This window comes from Ovis aries, chromosome 2, assembly GCF_016772045.2.
Source record: "Ovis aries strain OAR_USU_Benz2616 breed Rambouillet chromosome 2, ARS-UI_Ramb_v3.0, whole genome shotgun sequence".
In the NCBI taxonomy this organism is placed as follows: domain Eukaryota; kingdom Metazoa; phylum Chordata; class Mammalia; order Artiodactyla; family Bovidae; genus Ovis; species Ovis aries.
The window spans coordinates 150,008,416-150,026,873 of NC_056055.1; the positions used below are offsets into that span (position 1 = coordinate 150,008,416).

The window sequence follows — 18,458 nt, forward strand, 5'->3', positions numbered from 1 at the left end:
TGGAACCCAGGTCTCCTGCATTGCAGGCAGATTGTTTACTGTCTGTAAAATGAAGAATACCCATTGTGTTTTTAAAAGGATTAAATGAGATAATGCCTCAGTTCCTAGAACATAGCATTCCATAATTGTTAGCTATTACATTCCATGTCTAAATCACTACTAATATTATCTTTCTGGGGCTTATTACGTAGGTCCCTTAAACATCTGAGGTACATTCTACACTAGAAGGATTGACTACCATTTTCCTGAGCTATGGCAGTCAGACCTGGTAGAGGTAACTTCTCTACAGAAACCCCAAACCTGTCAAGAATGGTTCAGGTTTTGGCAGACTGTGACTTCATCCCTACCCAGCCCTGATAATATCAGAAGAGGTGAGTGTGGCACCAATTTCTTAGGCTAAGCAGACCTTCCAAATTAGTGTCTTGTTGATGCTAGTAAATAAAGACCACTAGTAAGTATTTTTTTTGTTTAAGAATTGTTAGTTGATACTGTTTTTTAATGTACTTTCTCTGATTTGAGTTTCTAGATGATTCTCATTATCAAACAATTATTGAGATTTTCTACATTAAAGACAATTTGATAGAGATTGTAGATACAAATAGAGTGACTATATTTTCTGAACTTAAAATCAGGACCAATGCTTTGACAGGGAAATTGTTTGAAATTAGGACTTTTCTGACCAATTTAGACCCCATGATTGTCTTTTTTTGCACAAATTTCCCCCTTTTGACCTTTCTTTGCTGAACTTTTTATCCTTATGATCAACTCTGATACCTTATGATCAACTCTAATAACTTTTTGTATATAAATATCTTTGTTCACCACTTGCCAAATCAACCCATTAATTTCTGTTTTTGAACTTGGCTTCTTCTCTAAATTGTGGTCTTCTTTACTTTTATTAATTTATCCCCTTTTACTTTATAAATTTGTCTATCATTTGGTCATGGTGATAACAATTCTCTGCTCTTATGCTTGAATATTTCTTCAACTACCTGATAGGTTAGAATTCTCTTTCAGATACTGAATTTTAAAGTTTCTGTTTTCCCCGTATCATTCACAACCTAACCTTCCAAGAATCTTTTCTATGGTAAGGGCAATTTTATAGATATTCTCCACTTTGCATAAATGATGTGATCTTGAAAAGATGTGGTTATATATATTTACTTTTTTAAAATCAACTTATTTTTAAATATAGTCATTGCTTAAACTTTTGTGGAACAGCAGATAATACCTAGGATCCTCTTATTCAGGGTGGGAGGGGGAGTGTCCCTAAGTTGAAACAAAGGATGCCAATTTCTTCTTAAGTGGGAAATTTATTAATTCTGGAGAAGGGAACCTTGTGGCATCAACCAAATTGAAGATCTACTATTTAAAGTTATAACTAACTCTTAAGTATACGGTACTTATTATTATTGAATAACAGTCTATAGGTTGAAGATTCTTCCTTCTAAGGAACATGTTACTTAAAAGGTCCTTCGCTTTAAATCTTTGCTGTAAAAAATTCTTTTTATTCCAAAAGTAAAAACCTTTGATTTAGTGAATTAAGAATTTCCCGTTTTCAGGAACAATTGAAAGCTGCTGCATTTAATAAATGAGCATCCAAGACATGCTCTTGGTTGACTTCTGTTGGATTAGCAGCAGCAGCAATAACTTTTGTTGATCTCCGAAACCAGTAGAGAAAACAATATAAAAACCAAAAAAAAAGAATACCATCTTGAAACCTTCTCTGAGAAGCTCTTTCTTAAACTTAAGCTTATGGTCTCACTGGTTCTAGGAAAATTATTCCTGCTCACATTGCTGCTCCAGAATATCTGGTCTGGTCAGAAATAATTCTCAGTTTATCAGACACTTGGATCCGTGTATGAAACACCTTTCACAGTGTCAAAACATAGAGCTTTTAATAAAAGCAACTGTCTTTTATTATTGATAGTTCTAAAGGTTGGATTCACTGCTTGTTACTGTAGTCTAATGGAACACAGCCAGGCCCATTAGTTTATGTATTATCTGTGTATAAGTCAGAGTTCTCTATAGAAACAGAACCAATAGTGTATGATACATATCTGTCTATCCACAATTACAAAATATCTTCACTACAATGCCTGAATTAGAATTTGATTAAATGCCTTGATGTTCTAGCCTCCCCAAGTTAGCACATAAAATTTACCATTGCAGTCTATGACTGTTTTTACATACAGTGGCAGAGATAAGTAGTTATTGATAGAGATGATATAGCCCAGAAAGCCTGAAATATTTACTAGTTAGTTTTTTGTAGAGAGTTTGATCACCCCCGGAATAAACCATAAAACCAGATTGAACTGACCCCTGTCCCTTTAGTACAGTCAAGTTGAACACATACATAACAACTTCAGATTAATAATAACCAAGACTATATATACTCTGCCTCATGTCCATGTTGGACTACATTTTGTGAGACTTCGAGCAGAAGGGCATCTATTAATAAATAGTGATATGAATTCCTTGGATATGCCCTCTGGCAAGTTGGTTGCAATGTCCTTTATAATCTTAATTTTTTTCTTGTCTACATTTGTTTGTAATTTTGTAACAATGTGTCATACATGCTAGCTATTTTAGTATAGGCTTTTTTTTCCCTTCCCCCTTTTTCTTCCCTTTCTATTTAGCTCTTTTTTATTTACCTGTTTTATTTAGCTCTCTTACCTCTATTTACTATTTCATAAACATTCTTGCAAATTTAGTATTCTTCATTTTTTTATTCACATAATACAATATTAAAAAAATAGTTAACACACATGCAGAGAGAGAAATACTCATAGATATTTTTTCCATTTATTTGATAAAATAGCATCAAATTTCATGTGCATATTCATCTAATTTTGCAATCAAAGGTACCTTTTTCTCTAAATCCTTATTTATATCGATTATCCTTTTTATTTATTTATCGCTGTGCTGTGCCTTTGTTGCACGTGGGCTTTCTCTAGTTGCAGTGAGCAAATGGGAGCTACTCTTGCTGTGATTCATGGGCTTCTCATTGCAATGGCTTCTCTTGTTGTGGATCACAGGCTTTAGGTGTGCAGACTTCAGTCATTGTGGCATGAGGGCTCCGAAGTTGCAGGCTGTGGGCTCTAGAGTGAGGGCTCAACAATTACGGCACATGAACTTAGTTGCCTCCCAGCACATGGAATTTTCATGGACCAGAGATCAAACCTGTGACCCCTGCATTGGCAGGTGGATTCTTAACCGCTAGACCACCAGGAAGTCCTATCACTTCTTTTCAGTGTCACAGATATTACTACTCTGTCCTGCCTTCACTGTGTTTCTTTAACTGTCTTCTGTCTGTTGTTCAGTCACTAAGTCGTGTCCTTTTCTTTGCAACCCTGTGGACTGCAGCGTGCTAGGCTCCCCTCTCCTCCGCTGTCTCCCAGAATTTGCTCAAACTCATGCCAACTGAGTCAGTGATGCTATCTAACCATCTCATACTCTGCCAACCCCCTTCTCCTTTTGTCTTCAATCTTTCCCATCATCAGGATTTTTTCCAGTGAGTCAGCTGTTTGCATTAGATTACCGAAGTATTGGATCTTCAGCTTTAGCAGCAGTCCTTCCAGTGAATATTTGGGGTTGATTTCCTTTAGGATTGACTGGTTTGATCTCCTTCGATCCTAGAATTTGGACCAAACTTAGTCCAAGCACCACAGTTTGCAAGCATCAATTCTTTGGCACTCAGCCATGTTTATGGTCCAACTCTCACATCTGTATATGACTACTGGAAAAACCATAGCTTTGATTATACGAACCTTTGTTGACAAAGTGATATCTTTGCTTTTTAATATGCTGTCTTGGTTTGTCATAGCCTTTCTTTGAAGGAGCAAGCGTCTTGCCATTTATTTTATTTTGCCATGTGTTCATAGATATGTTCACATGGTAAAATATGTCTGTGATTTCTTTATAATTTTGGGCTTGCTAGCTAAACTTAAATATTGCCTATTCCCAGATTGTATCATGTAATATCCTAGATTTTCTAGACTGTGTTTAATTAAACTGAAATAAATGTTTATTTCCACAATAAAAATCAAAGAAGAATCCCATCAGGCTTCTGGGATGGAGAGAGAGAAAGGAACCAGTTTGAAATATACCAGAGCAGTCCATTCTTAACAAACAGTGACCTCAGGGGAAACTAGTTAAGTTGACAGAGTATAATACAACATTGGAAATTGACTATACTCCAATGTAAAATAAAATTTTAAAAAAGAGAATGTAGAGTCCCCTAGATGAGAAAGATTTTTGAAAATGTTCTTTTACTCCTAGAAAGCATCAGTTTCATATAAATTTTGTAGGAATAACCAAAAAATTAGCAAGAAATAAAGACATTTTAAGGCAGCTTTTTCCAATAGAATGGTGTAATATTATCTCAATATTTCTAAAATATTTCAAGAAAAGTTATTAATAAAGATAATAAATTCTGGGGGATAAAATATAAATTATATTATTAAAAGAAAAAAGAGAAGATCAATGTCTTTATCCCTTAGGTTCCTGTTGATCTGATGGTTGAGCACTTTAGGCTAATTTTTACCACTGAAACAAAATTGAGAGTTTGCTGTTGTTACTTCTCTTGCCTGATAACAGTTGTTTGTTCCTCCTCTTTTAAGGTGATTGATTACTGAGACCTGTTCAAAGGCAAGCATTGTGGCCAGGATTAGATCACAAAATGGTTAATGTAAAAAATGTCTTCCCTTATGTCAAGAAAGCCATGCCTCATTGTCTTTCTCCAGGGACCCCCACCCTATCTGCTTATACAAAGACTGTGGGACAACTAGAAAAGGTTTAACGTGGATGTAATGGGACTATCAGAAGGAGAAGAAAGAAAATAAGAACTATTTGAAAGAAAAATGACTGAGAATTTCCCCCAAATTAATGTTAGACCCCAAACCACAGATCCAGGAAACTCAGAGAACACCAAGCAGGATAAATATCCCCCACAACTATACCTTGGTATATCACTTTCAATTTTAAAAAGTCAAAGATTAAAAAAAGAAAACCTGAAATAGGACAGAATTTAAAAAAATCTTACCTATAAAGGAACAGAATAATTACATCCAATATCTCCTCAGAAGCCACATAAACACGAAGACTGTGGTGTGGACTGGAATATCAAAACTGTTGGGAGAAAAAAACACCACCAATGTAGAATTCTGTATTATGTGAAATTACCTTCAAAACTGAAGGGAAAAATTGACAAAAATTAAGAGAGTTTGTGGCCTGTAGATCAGCCTTGCCAAAAATAGAGAGAAATTCATTAGAGACAAAGAAAATAATATAGTTCAGAAACTCAGATCTACATAAATAAAGGAAGAGCATTAAAGAAGGAAAAAGTGAAGATAAAATAACTTTTATTTACTTTATTCTTAATTGAGTTCACAGCACCATGTTAAAAATAGTAATACCAACAATATATTCAGTTATGTATATGTCTTATCTATATATGTATACGCTTGTGTGTGTGTGTGTGTGTGTGTGTGTATACACTAAGTTGCTCAATCATGTCCAACTCTTTGTGGCCCCATGGACTGTAGACCATCAATTTTCTCTGTCCATGGAATTTTCCAGGCTAGAGTACTGGAGTGGGTTGCCATTTCCTACTCCAGGGGATCTTCCTGACCCAGGGATTCAACTTGCATCTCTTGCATCTTCTACATTGGCAGGTGGATTCTTTATCACTAGCACCACCTGGGAAGCCCGCATATATGCTTAAGTATTCTCATATGTTGGCATAGGAAATGACAACTCACTCCAGTATTCTTGCTTGGAAAATTCCTTGGACAGAGAAGCCTGGCTAGCTTCAGTTCATGGGGTCACAAAATGTCAAACACAACTCAGCATAGCACAGCACAGCATTCTCATATATGTTTGTTTTGTTTTAGTCTCTTAAGTCGTGTCTGACTCTTGTAACCCCATGGACTGTAGCCTTCCAGGCTTCTCTGTCCATGGGATTTTCCAGGCAAGAATACTGGAGTGGGTTGCTATTTCCTTCTCCTGGGGATCTTCCCAAACCCAGAGATAAATGAAATGAATAATAGCAGTGAAACAAAGGATAGGAGGGAGAAATTAGAATTATTTTGTTATTATGAGGTATACTACATGTGAAGTGGAGTAGTGTTATTTGAAAGTGCATTTGGACTTGCATATTAAAACCTAATAAAACCAATAAAAAATCAAAATATGAACTATAGCTGATGGACTAGGAAAGGAGACAAAGTGGAATCCTATAAAATGCTCATTTAAAACCACAAGAGAGACATGAGTAGTAGCTGCAGTGTTGGAAAAATGGTGGAGGAAGAGCCGAGAAGAAAGATTTCGTTCTTTCGTTCCAGAGACTCTCATGAAGAAGAAGAAGGCTTATCAGGCCTTCAAAGCCACCCAGGCAAAACAGGCACTTTTGCAAAGGAAGGAGCAGAGGAAATGAAAAGAGATCAAGTTTAAGTGACTAGAGTGGTTCATGGATGATTCCTGGCAGCAACTATGGGACAGGGTGCAGCTCAGATGGCTAAAAGTGAAACCTTGTGGCTTGGAAGTGCCAGACAAACATTCCTTGGCCTTTGTTGTACATATTGAAAGGATTAATGGGGTGAGTTCTCTGGTGCAGAGGACAATTGCAAGATTTTGCCTGAATAAGATTTTTGGTGATGTCTTTATGAAAGTGACCCCTCCAACCATAAAGACGCTTTGTATTGTGGAACCCTATGTGACCTGGGGATTTCCAAATCTGAAGTCTGTTCAGGAACTCATCTTGAAATGTGGACAAGCCAAGGTCAAAAACAAGGTCAAGACCATTCCTCTGACAGACAACACAGTAATTGAGAAGCACCTGGGGAAGTTTGATGTTATTTGCTTAGAAGACCTCATTCATGAAATTGCCTTCCCAGGGAAGAATTTCCAGGTGATTGCAGGATTCCTGCACCCTTTCCAACTCTCAATGGCTGATCACACTACAAAGAATAGAGTGGGCTTCATCAAGGAAGTAGGCTCACCTGGCTATTGAGGTGAACCCATCAGCTCATCTGGCAGCTGAACTAAACCCAGTGTACTTGAAAACAGAGTGCACTGGAAGTGTGTGTTTCTGTTTTATGAAATTTTCACTCAGTATCTTCAAGGAAGATTGTTTTCTGCTAGAATATATCTTCAGAAACTGGAGGCAAAGGGTCAGGGAAAACATAGTGATGTTCACAACAAACTTTTCATCCCACCTCAGTTCCAAGGAAAAGTTCCTGTGTGTTTTCTCTGATAACCACTGTCCACCTCTGAAACCAGCAAAGGGCTCATGCCATGAAGAAGGAAGTCCTGTTTTATCACATCTATCCTGGGCTTTCCTGTTGGTGAATGAACACCTACCTGTGAATACAAGACAGCAGTGGACCAAGCCTAGGAGCATATTGAACCTGGGATTTCCTGGGGCCTTGTTTTTGGAAAGAACTTGAAATTAGAATTAAATTAAACTAGAACTTGAAATTAAAATTAGAAGCATGCACACACACACACACACACACACACACACACAAGACCGTAAGAGACAGATAAGAGAATACTGTGAACAGTTATATGCCAACAAATTGGAAAACCTAGAAGACATGGACACGTTTCTAGAAGCATACATCCCATCAAAACTGAATCAAGATGAAACTGATAATTTGAACAGACCAATCACTAGAATTAAAGTAGAATTTGTAATTTAAAAACTCATTCCAGCAACAGTCCAAGACTGGATGGCTTCACTGGGCAATTCCACCAAACAAAACTTATATCTGTTCTTCTCAAACTCTTCCAAAAGATTGAAGAGAAGGGAGCTCTCCCAAAATCATTGTGTCAAGCCACCATCACCCTGATACCAAAGCCAGACAAAGACACTACCAAAAAAGAAAATTACAGGTCAATATTTTTGATGAATATAGATGTAAAAATCCTCAACAAAATTTTAGCAAACAATCCAACAACATATAGAAAGGATCATGCTCTGTGATCAAATGAGTTTCATTCCAGGGTCACCAGGATTGTTCAACATATGCAAATCAATTAATTTGATATACCACATTAACAGAAAAAGACAAAAATTCCATGATCATCTCTACAAATGGAGAAAAAGCATTCGATAAAATTAAACAACAACAAAAATCAACATTTATTCCTGATAAAAACTCTTCCTAAAGTGAATATAGAGGGAAGATACCTCAACATAATAAAAGCCATTTGGGACAAGCCCACAGCCAACAAAATACCAAATGGTGAAAAGCTGAAAGTCTTCTGGTAAATTCTAGAATAAGACAAGGATGCCCATTCTCACCATTACTATTCAACATTGTATTGGAAATCCTAGCCACATAAGTCAGAGAAGAAAAAGAAATGAAAGGCATCCAAGTTGGAAGGGAAGAGGTAAAATTTGTCATTTGATACAGATGCCTGATACTCCATCTAGAAAACCCTAAAAACTCCGCATAAAAACTATGAGAACTGTTAACTGAGTTAATCAAGAGAGCAGGATAAAAGAGTAATATATAGAAACCTGTTGCATTTCTTTACACTAGCAATGAAATACCAGAAAGAGAAAGTTAAAATTCTCTTTAAAATTGCATGAAAAAAGAAAATAGTTGTGAATGTAGTAATCAAGGAGGTAAAAGATACATATTTAGAACTATAAAAATTGGAAATTTAAGAAGATTCAAGGCAATGAAAAAAATCTATGCTCTTGGATTGGAAGAATTAATACAGTTAAAATGGCTGGACTGCCCAAAGCAATCTACAGATTTAATGCAATCCCTATCTAATTACCCATAACATTTTTCATAGAGCTAGAACAAATAATCCTAAAATTTATATGGAATCAGAAAAGACCAGTAATTGCCAAAGCAATCATGAGGAAGTAGAACAAACCGGGTGGCATAATCCTTCCAGAATTCAGAAAATACTACAAAGCTACAGTAATCAAAACAGTGTGATATTGAGACAAAAACAGATGTATTAATCAGTTGAACAGAAAAAAAAGCCCTGAGATGAATCCACACATACTGTGGTCAATTAGTTATGAACAGAGGAGGCAAGAATGTACAGTGGTGAAAAAACAATCGCTTTAGCAAGTGGTGTTGGGAAAACTGGACAGCCACATGTGGATCAATGAAGTTAGACCACCCCCTCAGAGCATACACAAAAATAAACTCAAAATGATTTAAAGACTTAAATATAAGACATGACACCATAAACTCTTAGAAGAGAGCATAGGCAAATAGCCTCTTACATAAACTGTAGCAGTATTTCCTTAGCTCAGTCTCCCAAAGCAATAGAAATAAAAGAAAAAATAAAATAGGACCCAATCAAACATAGAAATTTTTACACATTAAACAAAATCATAAACGAAAAGACGGTTAATGGGAGAAAATGTTTGCAAACAATGCAACCCACAAGGGCTTAATTTCCAAAATATATTAACAGTTTATACAACTCATTGATGGAAAAAAATTTTTTTAATGGGCAGAAGGAACTTCCTTAGTGGCACAGTGGATAAGAATCTGCCTGCCAATGCAGGGGATGTGGGTTTGATCCCTGGTCTGGGAAGATTCCACATGCCAGGTAACAACTAAGTCTGTGCACCACAGCTACTGAGCCTGTGCTCTAGAGCCTCTGAGCTGCAACTGCCAGGCCCGGAGCTATAACTACTCTAGCCTGTGTCCCCTGAAGCCCATGTGCTGCAACTACTGAGCCCATGTGCTACAACTACTAAAATCTGAATGTCTAGAGTTGGTGATCCACAACAAGAGCAGCCACTGCAATGAGAAGTCCATGCCCTACAACAAAGAGTAGCACCCACTTGCTACAACTAGAGAAAGCCCATGCAAAGCAACGAAGACCCAGTGCAACCAAAAATAAATAAATTTACTACTAATAAAAAAAGAACCAAAAATTGGGCAGAAGACCTAAATAGACATTTCTCCAAATGACATACAGATGGCTAGCAGACACATGAAAATATGCTCAGCATTGCTAATTATTGGAGAAATGCAGATCAAAACTGTAGTGAGGTATCACCTCACTCCAGTGAGAAAGGCCATCTTCAAAAAGTCTACAAATAAATGCTGAAGAGAGTGTGATGAAAAGGGAACCCTTTTTTGTTGGTGGGAATGTAAATTGGTGCAGTCACTATGGGAAGCTCATTAAAAAACTGAAAATGAAGTTACCATATGATCCAGCAGTTCCATTCCTGGGCATATATCCAGAAAGAAATAAAAACTCTAATTGGAAAAGATACATGCACCCCAGTGTTCATAGCAGCACTGTTTACAATAGCCAAGATATGGAAGCAACCTAAGTGTCTATGAACAGATGAACAGATAAAGAATATGTGATATATATACACACACATATACATGTAGTGAAATATTAGTCATTTAAAAAAGAGTGAAACTGACATTTATAGCTACATGGATGGATGTAGAGATTATTAAGCTAAGTGAAATAAGTCAGATATAGACAAATATTGTATGCTATCACATATATGGCTTCTAAAAAATAGTAGAAATTGATCTATTTACTAAACAGGAACAGACTCACAAATGGAAGACAAATTTATGGTTACCAAAGGGGAAGAGGGGAGGAATAAATTGGGAGTATGGAATTAACAGATGCTCACTACCACACTATATATATGCACACTATATAAACTAGACAATTAAAGTTTTACTGTGTAGCACAGGAAATGATATGCAATATCATAATAAGCTATAATAAAAAAATTTTTTTCAAAAACAGTGTAGGGGCTTCCCTGGAAGCTCAGTAAAAAGAATCTGCCCACCAGTGCAGGAGACATGGGTTTGATACCTGATCCTGGAAGATTGCACGTGCTGCAGAGCAACTACTGAGCCCACGATCTAGAGCCTGAGAGCCACAACTACGGAACCCATGGGCTACAGCTACTGAAGCCCACATGCCCTGGAGCTGGTGCTCCATGATAAGCAAAGCAACCACAGTGAGAAACCGTAGCACCTCAGTAAACAGTAGCTCACACTCACTGCAGGCAGAGAAGAGCTCATGCACCAACAAAGCCCAATACAGCAAAAATGAATTTTAAAATTAAAAAATGAGTGTATATGTGTGTGTATCTCCAAATCATCACTTTGCTGTACATCTGAAACTAATGAAATATTGTAAATCAGCTATACTTCAAACACACAAGGCAGAAAAGGAGTTCAGTTCAGTCAGTCAGTCGTGTCCAACTCTTTGTGACCCCATAAACTGCAGCATGCCAGGCCTCCCTGTCCATCACCAACTCCTTGAGTTTACCCAAACTCGTCCACTGAATCGGTGATGCCGTCCAACCATCTCATCCTCTGTTGTCCCCTTCTCTTCCTGCCCTCAATCTTTTCCAACATCAGGGTCTTTTCAAATGAGTCAGCTCTTTGCATGAGGTGGCCAAAATATTGGAGTTTCAACTTCAACATCAGTCCTTTCAATGACCACCCAGGACTGACCTCCTTTAGAATGGACTGGTTGGATCTCCTTGCAGTCCCAGGGACTCTCAAGAGTCTTCTCCAATACCACAGTTCAAAAGCATCAATTCTTTGGTGCTCAGCTTTCTTTATTATCCAACTCTCACATTCACGCATGACTACTGGAAAAACCATAGCCTTGACTAGATGGACCTTTGTTGGCAAAGTAATGTCTCTGCTTTTTAATATGCTATCTAGGTTGGCCATAACTTCCCTTCCAAGGAGTAAGCATCTTTTAATTTCATGGCTGCAATCACCATCCGCAGTGATTTTGGAGCCCCTCAAAATAAAGGCTCTCACTGTTTCCACTGTTTCCCATCTATTTCCCATGAAGTGATGGGACCAAATGCCATGATCTTAGTTTTTTGAATGTTGAGCTTTAAGCCAACTTTTTCACTCTCTTCTTTCACTTTCATTAAGAGGTTCTTTAGTTCTTCTTCACTTTCTGCCATAAGGGTGCTATCATCTGCATATCTGAGGTAAATTGATATTTCTCCCAGCAATCTTTTTTTTTCCCCCAGAAATCTTGATTCCAGCTTGTGCTTCTTCCAGCCCAGTATTTCTTATGATTTAGTCTACATATAAGTTAAATAAGCAGGGTGACAATATACAACCTTGACAGACTCCTTTTCCTATTTGGAACCAGTCTTTTGTTCCATGTCCAGTTCTAACTGTTGCTTCCTGACCTGCATACAGGTTTCTCAAGAAGCAGGTCACGTAGTCTGATATTCCTATCTCTCTCAGAATTTTCCACAGTTTATTGTGATCCACACAGTCAAAGGCTTTGGCATAGTCAATAAAGCAGAAATAGATGTTTTTCTGGAACTCTTGCTTTTTCAGTGATCAAATGGACATTGGCAATTTGATCTCTGGTTCCTCCACCTTTTCTAAAACCAGCTTGAACATCAGGAAGTTCACGGTTCACGTATTGCTGAAGCCTGGCTTGGAGAATTTTGAGCATTACTAGCATGTGAGATGAGTGCAATTGTGTGGTAGTTTGAGCATTCTTTGGCATTGCCTTTCTTTGGGATTGGAATGAAAACTGACCTTTTCCAGTCCTATAGCCACTGCTGAGTTTTCCAAATTTGTTTATAGGTTGAGTGCAGCACTTTCACAGCATCATCTTTTAGGATTCTAAATAGCTCAACTGGAATGCCATCACCTCCACTACCTTTGTTCGTAGTGATGCTTCCTAAAGCCCACTTGACTTCACATTCCAGGATGTCTGGCTCTAGGTGAGTGATCACCCCAATGTGATTATCTGGGTCATGAAGATCTTTTTTGTATAGTTCTTCTGTGTATTCTTGCCACCTCTTCTTAATATCTTCTGCTTCTGTTAGGTCCATACCATTTCTGTCCTTTATTCTGCTCACCTTTGGATGAAATGTTCCCTTGGTATCTCTGATTTTCTAGTAGAGATCTCTAGTCTTTCCTAATCTATTGTTTTCCTCTAATTATTTCCATTGATCGCTGACGAAGGCTTTCTTATCTCTCCTTGCTATTCTTTGGAACTCTGCATTCAAATGGGCATGGAAGATAAAAATAGGAACAAAGAACAAGGGCAACAAATATGAAACAGTAACAGATATGGTAGATATTAATCCAAATATATCAGTAGCCATGTTAAATGTCAGTGGTTGAAATGCACCAAATTAAAGACACAGAGATCATCATGGTGGATCAACAAATAAGACCCAGATATAAGTTGTCTACAGGAAGATACTTATGAAATGTAGATTAAAAATAAATGGATAGAGGGTTTCCTTGGTGGCTCAGTGGTAAAGAATCTTTCTGCCAGTTGGTCCCTAGTTGGGTTTGGGTTTGGTCCCTAATCTGGGAAAATCCTGCATGCCAAGGAATTAAGGCCTTGCACCACAACTATTGAGGGTATGCTCTAGAGTTTGGGGACTGCAACTACTGAGTCCATGTTCCACAACTACTGAAGCTTTTGTGCCCCAGATCCTGTGCTCCACAACGAGAAGTCATGACAATGAGAAGCCTGCAAACTGCAGTTAGAGAGTAGTCCCAGCTTACCACAACTAGAGAAAAGCCCATGAAACAACAAAGACCCAGCACAGGCAAAAAAGCAAACACAAAAAATTACTTTAAGAAGTAAATGGATAGAGAAAAATATACCATAAAGCAGGAGTTAGCTATTTTAATTTCAGACAAAGCAGACTTCAAGTAAGGAAAGTTAAAGAAGAGGATTGCATAATAATAAAGGGCTCAGTTCTTCAAGAAGATATAACAATTTTTAATGTATATGCATCTATTAACATCAGACGAGGCAAATGCTGATAGTACTAAGGGAAAAATAGATTAATTCCCTGCTACAGTCAAAGATTTCTACACAGCTCACTCAGAAATGAACAATCTAGCCAGCTGAAAATCAGTAAAGACTATTTGAACTCAACAACACTTTCACTCAACTGGATATAATTGACATTGATAGATTGTTTCATTCAAAACAATAGAATTTACATTTATCTCAAGCTTAAATGGAATATCTACCACTTTCTGGGACATAAAACACACCTTAGAATTTTTTCAAGACTAGAAGTCATAGGGTGCTTTGGTCTCAACCATAGTGGAATAAACTAGGAATCAGTCACAGAAAGACAGTTGGGAAGTTCCAAAATATATGGAGATTAAGCAGTAAGCTTCCATATAATATGTGGATCAAAGAAGAAATCTCAAAAGTTTAGAATTTTAAACATATATTTTAAAATTAATGAAAATGAAAATACAAGTTATTAAAGTTTGTGGATTCAGTGAAAACTTTGCTTAGAGGGAAATTTATAGTGTTGAAAGCAAGTACTAGAAAAGAATAAAAATCTAAAATTAACATTTCCACCTTAGGAAACTAGAGGAAAAAAATTAAATTCCAAGTAAAACTAAATGAGATAGATTCCATAGTTAGAAGTAGTCAATACTGTCAGAAAGTCAGTTTTTTCCAACTTGATCTATTAATACAATACTATCCCAGTTAAAATCACAGCAGGTTATTTGGGATGTGAACAAGCTAATTCTAAAGTTTATATGAAGATGGAAAAAAACTCAGAATAGCAACCTCAGCATTGAAGGAGAAAAACAAAGTTGGAGGACTGCTTCTATTCAATTTCAAAACTTATTCTAAAGCTACAGTAATAAGGAGAGTGTTGTATTGGTGAAAGAACAGACAAATAGATCAATGGAACACAATGGAGAGCTCAGAAATATACCTTCATAAATATAGTCCACTGCCTTTTGACAAAGGAATAAAGCAATACAATGGAACAAAGTCCCTTCAACAAATGGATATCTATTAATACTTGCAAAAAAATAAATCTTGACACAAACTTGAATTCTTCACCTAAGAATGAACTCAAAATAGATCACATACCTAAATGTAAAACTCAAGATTGTAAAACTATAGAAGATAACGTAGGAGAAAACTTACATAATATTTAGCATGGTAATGCCTTATTAGGTGTAACATCAAAGACATGACCCAGGAAATAAATAATTGATAAAGCAGGACTCCATTTACATTTAAAACTTATGCTCTATGAAAGAACAATCGCAAGATAATGATGGATGCCCCTGGTGGTCCCATAGTTAAGAACCTGCCTTCCAGTGGTTAAGAATCTGCCTTCCAATGCAGGGGACATGGGTTCAATCCCTAGACAGAGAACAAAGATTCCCACATGCCCTGGGGCAACTAAAGGACATCTTGGAGTATGCAGGCTGCAGGCTGCCCCTACTACTAAGTCCAGGCTCAAATGTTGCAATGAAGATACAGACAGCCAAAATTTAAAAAAAAAAAAATTTGTTTTAATTACAAACAAAAAAACAAGAGGATAAGAAGTCAAGCCACAGATGGGGAGAAAATAATTGATTGCAAAAGACATTTAATGAAGATCTGTTATCAAAAATCTGCAAAGAATACTTAAACCTTGACAGTAAGAAACAACTTGATTTTTAAAATGGGCCAAAGTCCTTAACAGACACTTCACTCAAGAAGGTATACAGATAACAATCATATGAAAAGATGTTCCACATCATATAGAAAGAATTTGTACATGTCATCAGGGAAATGCAAATTAAAACACCAGGAAAGTGAAAGTGAAGTCACTCAGTCGCGTCTCTTTGAGATCCCATGGTCTGTAGCCTACCAGGCTCCTCAGTCCATGGAATTTTCCAGGCAAGAGTACTGGAGTGGGTTGCCATTTCCTTCTCCAGGGTAAGATACCACTATATATATACCTATTAGAATGGTCAAAATCTAGAATACTGACACCACCAAATGCTGGCAAGTATGTGGAGCCACAGTCACTGTCATACAGTGCTGGTGAGAATAAATGTTGCAGCTACATTGGATGATCGTTTCCTTCAGTTCAATTCAGTTCAGTCGCACAGTTGTGTCGGACTCTTTGCGACCCCGTTAATCGCAGCACGCCTCCCTGTCCATCACCATCTCCCGGAGTTCACTCAGACTCATGTCCATCGAGTTCGTGATGCCATCCAGCCATCTCATCCTGGGTCGTCCCCTTCTCCTCCTGCCCCCAATCCCTCCCAGCATAAGAATCTTTTCCAATGAGTCAACTCTTCTCATGAGGTGTCTGAAGTACTGGAGCTTCAGCTTTACATTAATTCCTTCCAAAGAAATCCCAGGGTTGATCTCCTTCAGAATGGACTGGTTGGATCTCCTTGCAGTCCAAGGGACTCTCAAGAGCCTTCTCCAACACCACAGTTCAAACGCATCAATTCTTCGGTGTTCAGCCTTCTTCACAGTCCAACTCTCACATCCATACATGACCACAGGAAAAACCATAGCCTTGACTAGAAGGACCTTAGTCGGTAAAGTAATGTCTCTGCTTTTTAATATGCTATCTAGGTTGGTCATAACTTTTCTTCCAAGGAGTAAGCGTCTTTTAATTTCATGGCTGTAATCACCATCTGCAGTGATTTTGGAGCCCCCCAAAATAAAGCCTGACACTGTTTCTACGGTTTCCCCATCTATTTCCCATAAAGTGATGGGACCAGATGCCATGATCTTCGTTTTCTGAATGTTGAGCTTTAAGCCAACTTTTTCACTCTCTTTCACTTTCATCAAGAGGCTTTTTAGTTCCTCTTTACTTTCTGCCATAAGGGTGCTATCATCTGCATATCTGAGGTTATTGACATTTCTCCTGGCAATCTTGATTCCAGCTTGTGTTTCTTCCAGTCCAGCGTTTCTCATGATGTACTCTGCATAGAAGTTAAATAAGCAGGGTGACAATAGACAGCCTTGACATACTCCTTTTCCTGTTTGGAACCAGTCTGTTGTTCCTTGTCCAGTTCTAACTGTTGCTTCCTGACCTGCATACAGATTTCTCAAGAGGCAGGTCAGGTGGTCTGGTATGCCCATCTCTCTCAGAATTTTCCAGTTTATTGTGATCCACACAGTCAAAGGCTTTGGCATAGTCAATAAAGCAGAAATAGATGTTTTTCTGGAACTCTCTTGCTTTTTCCATGATCCAGCGGATGTTGGCAATTTGATCTCTGGTTCCTCTGCCTTTTCTAAAACCAGCTTGAACATCAGGAAGTTCATGGTTCACATATTGCTGAAGCCTGGGCTGGAGAATTTTGAGCATTACTTTACTAGCGTGTGAGATTAGTGCAATTGTGCAGTAGTTTGAGCATTCTTTGGCATTGCCTTTCTTGGCTCTTCCTTGGTTAAATTAAAAAAAAACAAAAACAGAAAGATGTACCATTTGGTGAAAGTGATTGGTGATGGGGGAAGCTCTGCATGTGTGAATGGTGGCTGGTGTATAGGAAATGTTTATACCTTCCTCTCAATTTCAATCCTAAAATTGCTCTTAAACCATGAAGTCTTTTTTTAAAATCAAGAAGTGTATTAGAATAACCATCATTACTTACAGAAAAATTTGTTACTTAGAGGAAAAAAATTAAGAATCAGCAGATTCTGTGTACCTAGAATAGTCAGATATATTCAGTTATATATGTAACTAAATGCCACTTTAATATTTGCTCTGTAAAATTTATATATATATTTACTTTTATGATAGCTGTCTAGTTTAACTATAATTAAACAATTAGTTTAATTTATAGAATACTTTATAATAATCATTCCATTAGTTGTAGACTGAATGCTTATATTGCCCCAAATTCATATGTTGAATCCCGAAACCTCTAATGTGATGATATTTGGAGGTGGTACCTTTGGGAGATAACTAGGTTTAGATTATGTCATGGAAAAATCAGATTGATTATATTCTTTGTAGCTGAAGATGGAGAAGCTCTGTACAGTCAGCAAAGACAAGACGTGGAGCTGACTGTGGCTCAGATCATCAGCTCTTTATTGCAAAGTTGAGGCTTAATTTGAAGACAGTAGGGAAAACCACTACATCATTCAGGTATGACCTAAATCAAATCCCTTATGATTATACAATAGAGGTCATGAATATATTCAAGGAATTAGATTTGGTAGGGTACCTGAAGAACTATGGATGGAGATTTGTAACATTGTACAGGAAGTGGTGACCGAAACCATCCCCAAGGAAAAGAAATGCAAGACGGCAAAGTGGTTGTCTGAGGAGGCCTTACAAATAGCTGAGAAAAGAAGAGAAGTGAAAGGCAGAGGAGTAAAGGAAAGACATACCCAACTGAATACAGAGTTCCAGAGAATAGCAAGGAGAGACATTGAGTGAACAATGCAAAGAAACAGAGGAAAATAATAGAATGGGAAAGACTGGCGATCTCTTTAAGAAACTGGAGATACCAAGGGAACATTTCATGCAAAGATGAGCACAGTAAAGGAAAGAAATGGCAAAGACCTAACAGAAGCAGAAGAGATTAACGAGAGGTGACAAGGATACACAGAAAACTATACAAAAAAGTTCTTAATGACCCAGATAACCATGATGGTGTGGTCATTCACCTAGAGCCAAGCATCCTGGAGTATAAAGTCAAGTG

At 37.5% G+C, this 18,458-nt stretch overlaps 1 pseudogene; it reads left to right on the plus strand.

Moving 5' to 3' along the window:
* The first annotated feature begins 6,270 nt into the window (after positions 1-6,270).
* Positions 6,271-18,207, plus strand: LOC101111351 (large ribosomal subunit protein uL30-like; annotated as a pseudogene).
* The last annotated feature ends 251 nt before the right edge of the window (positions 18,208-18,458 follow it).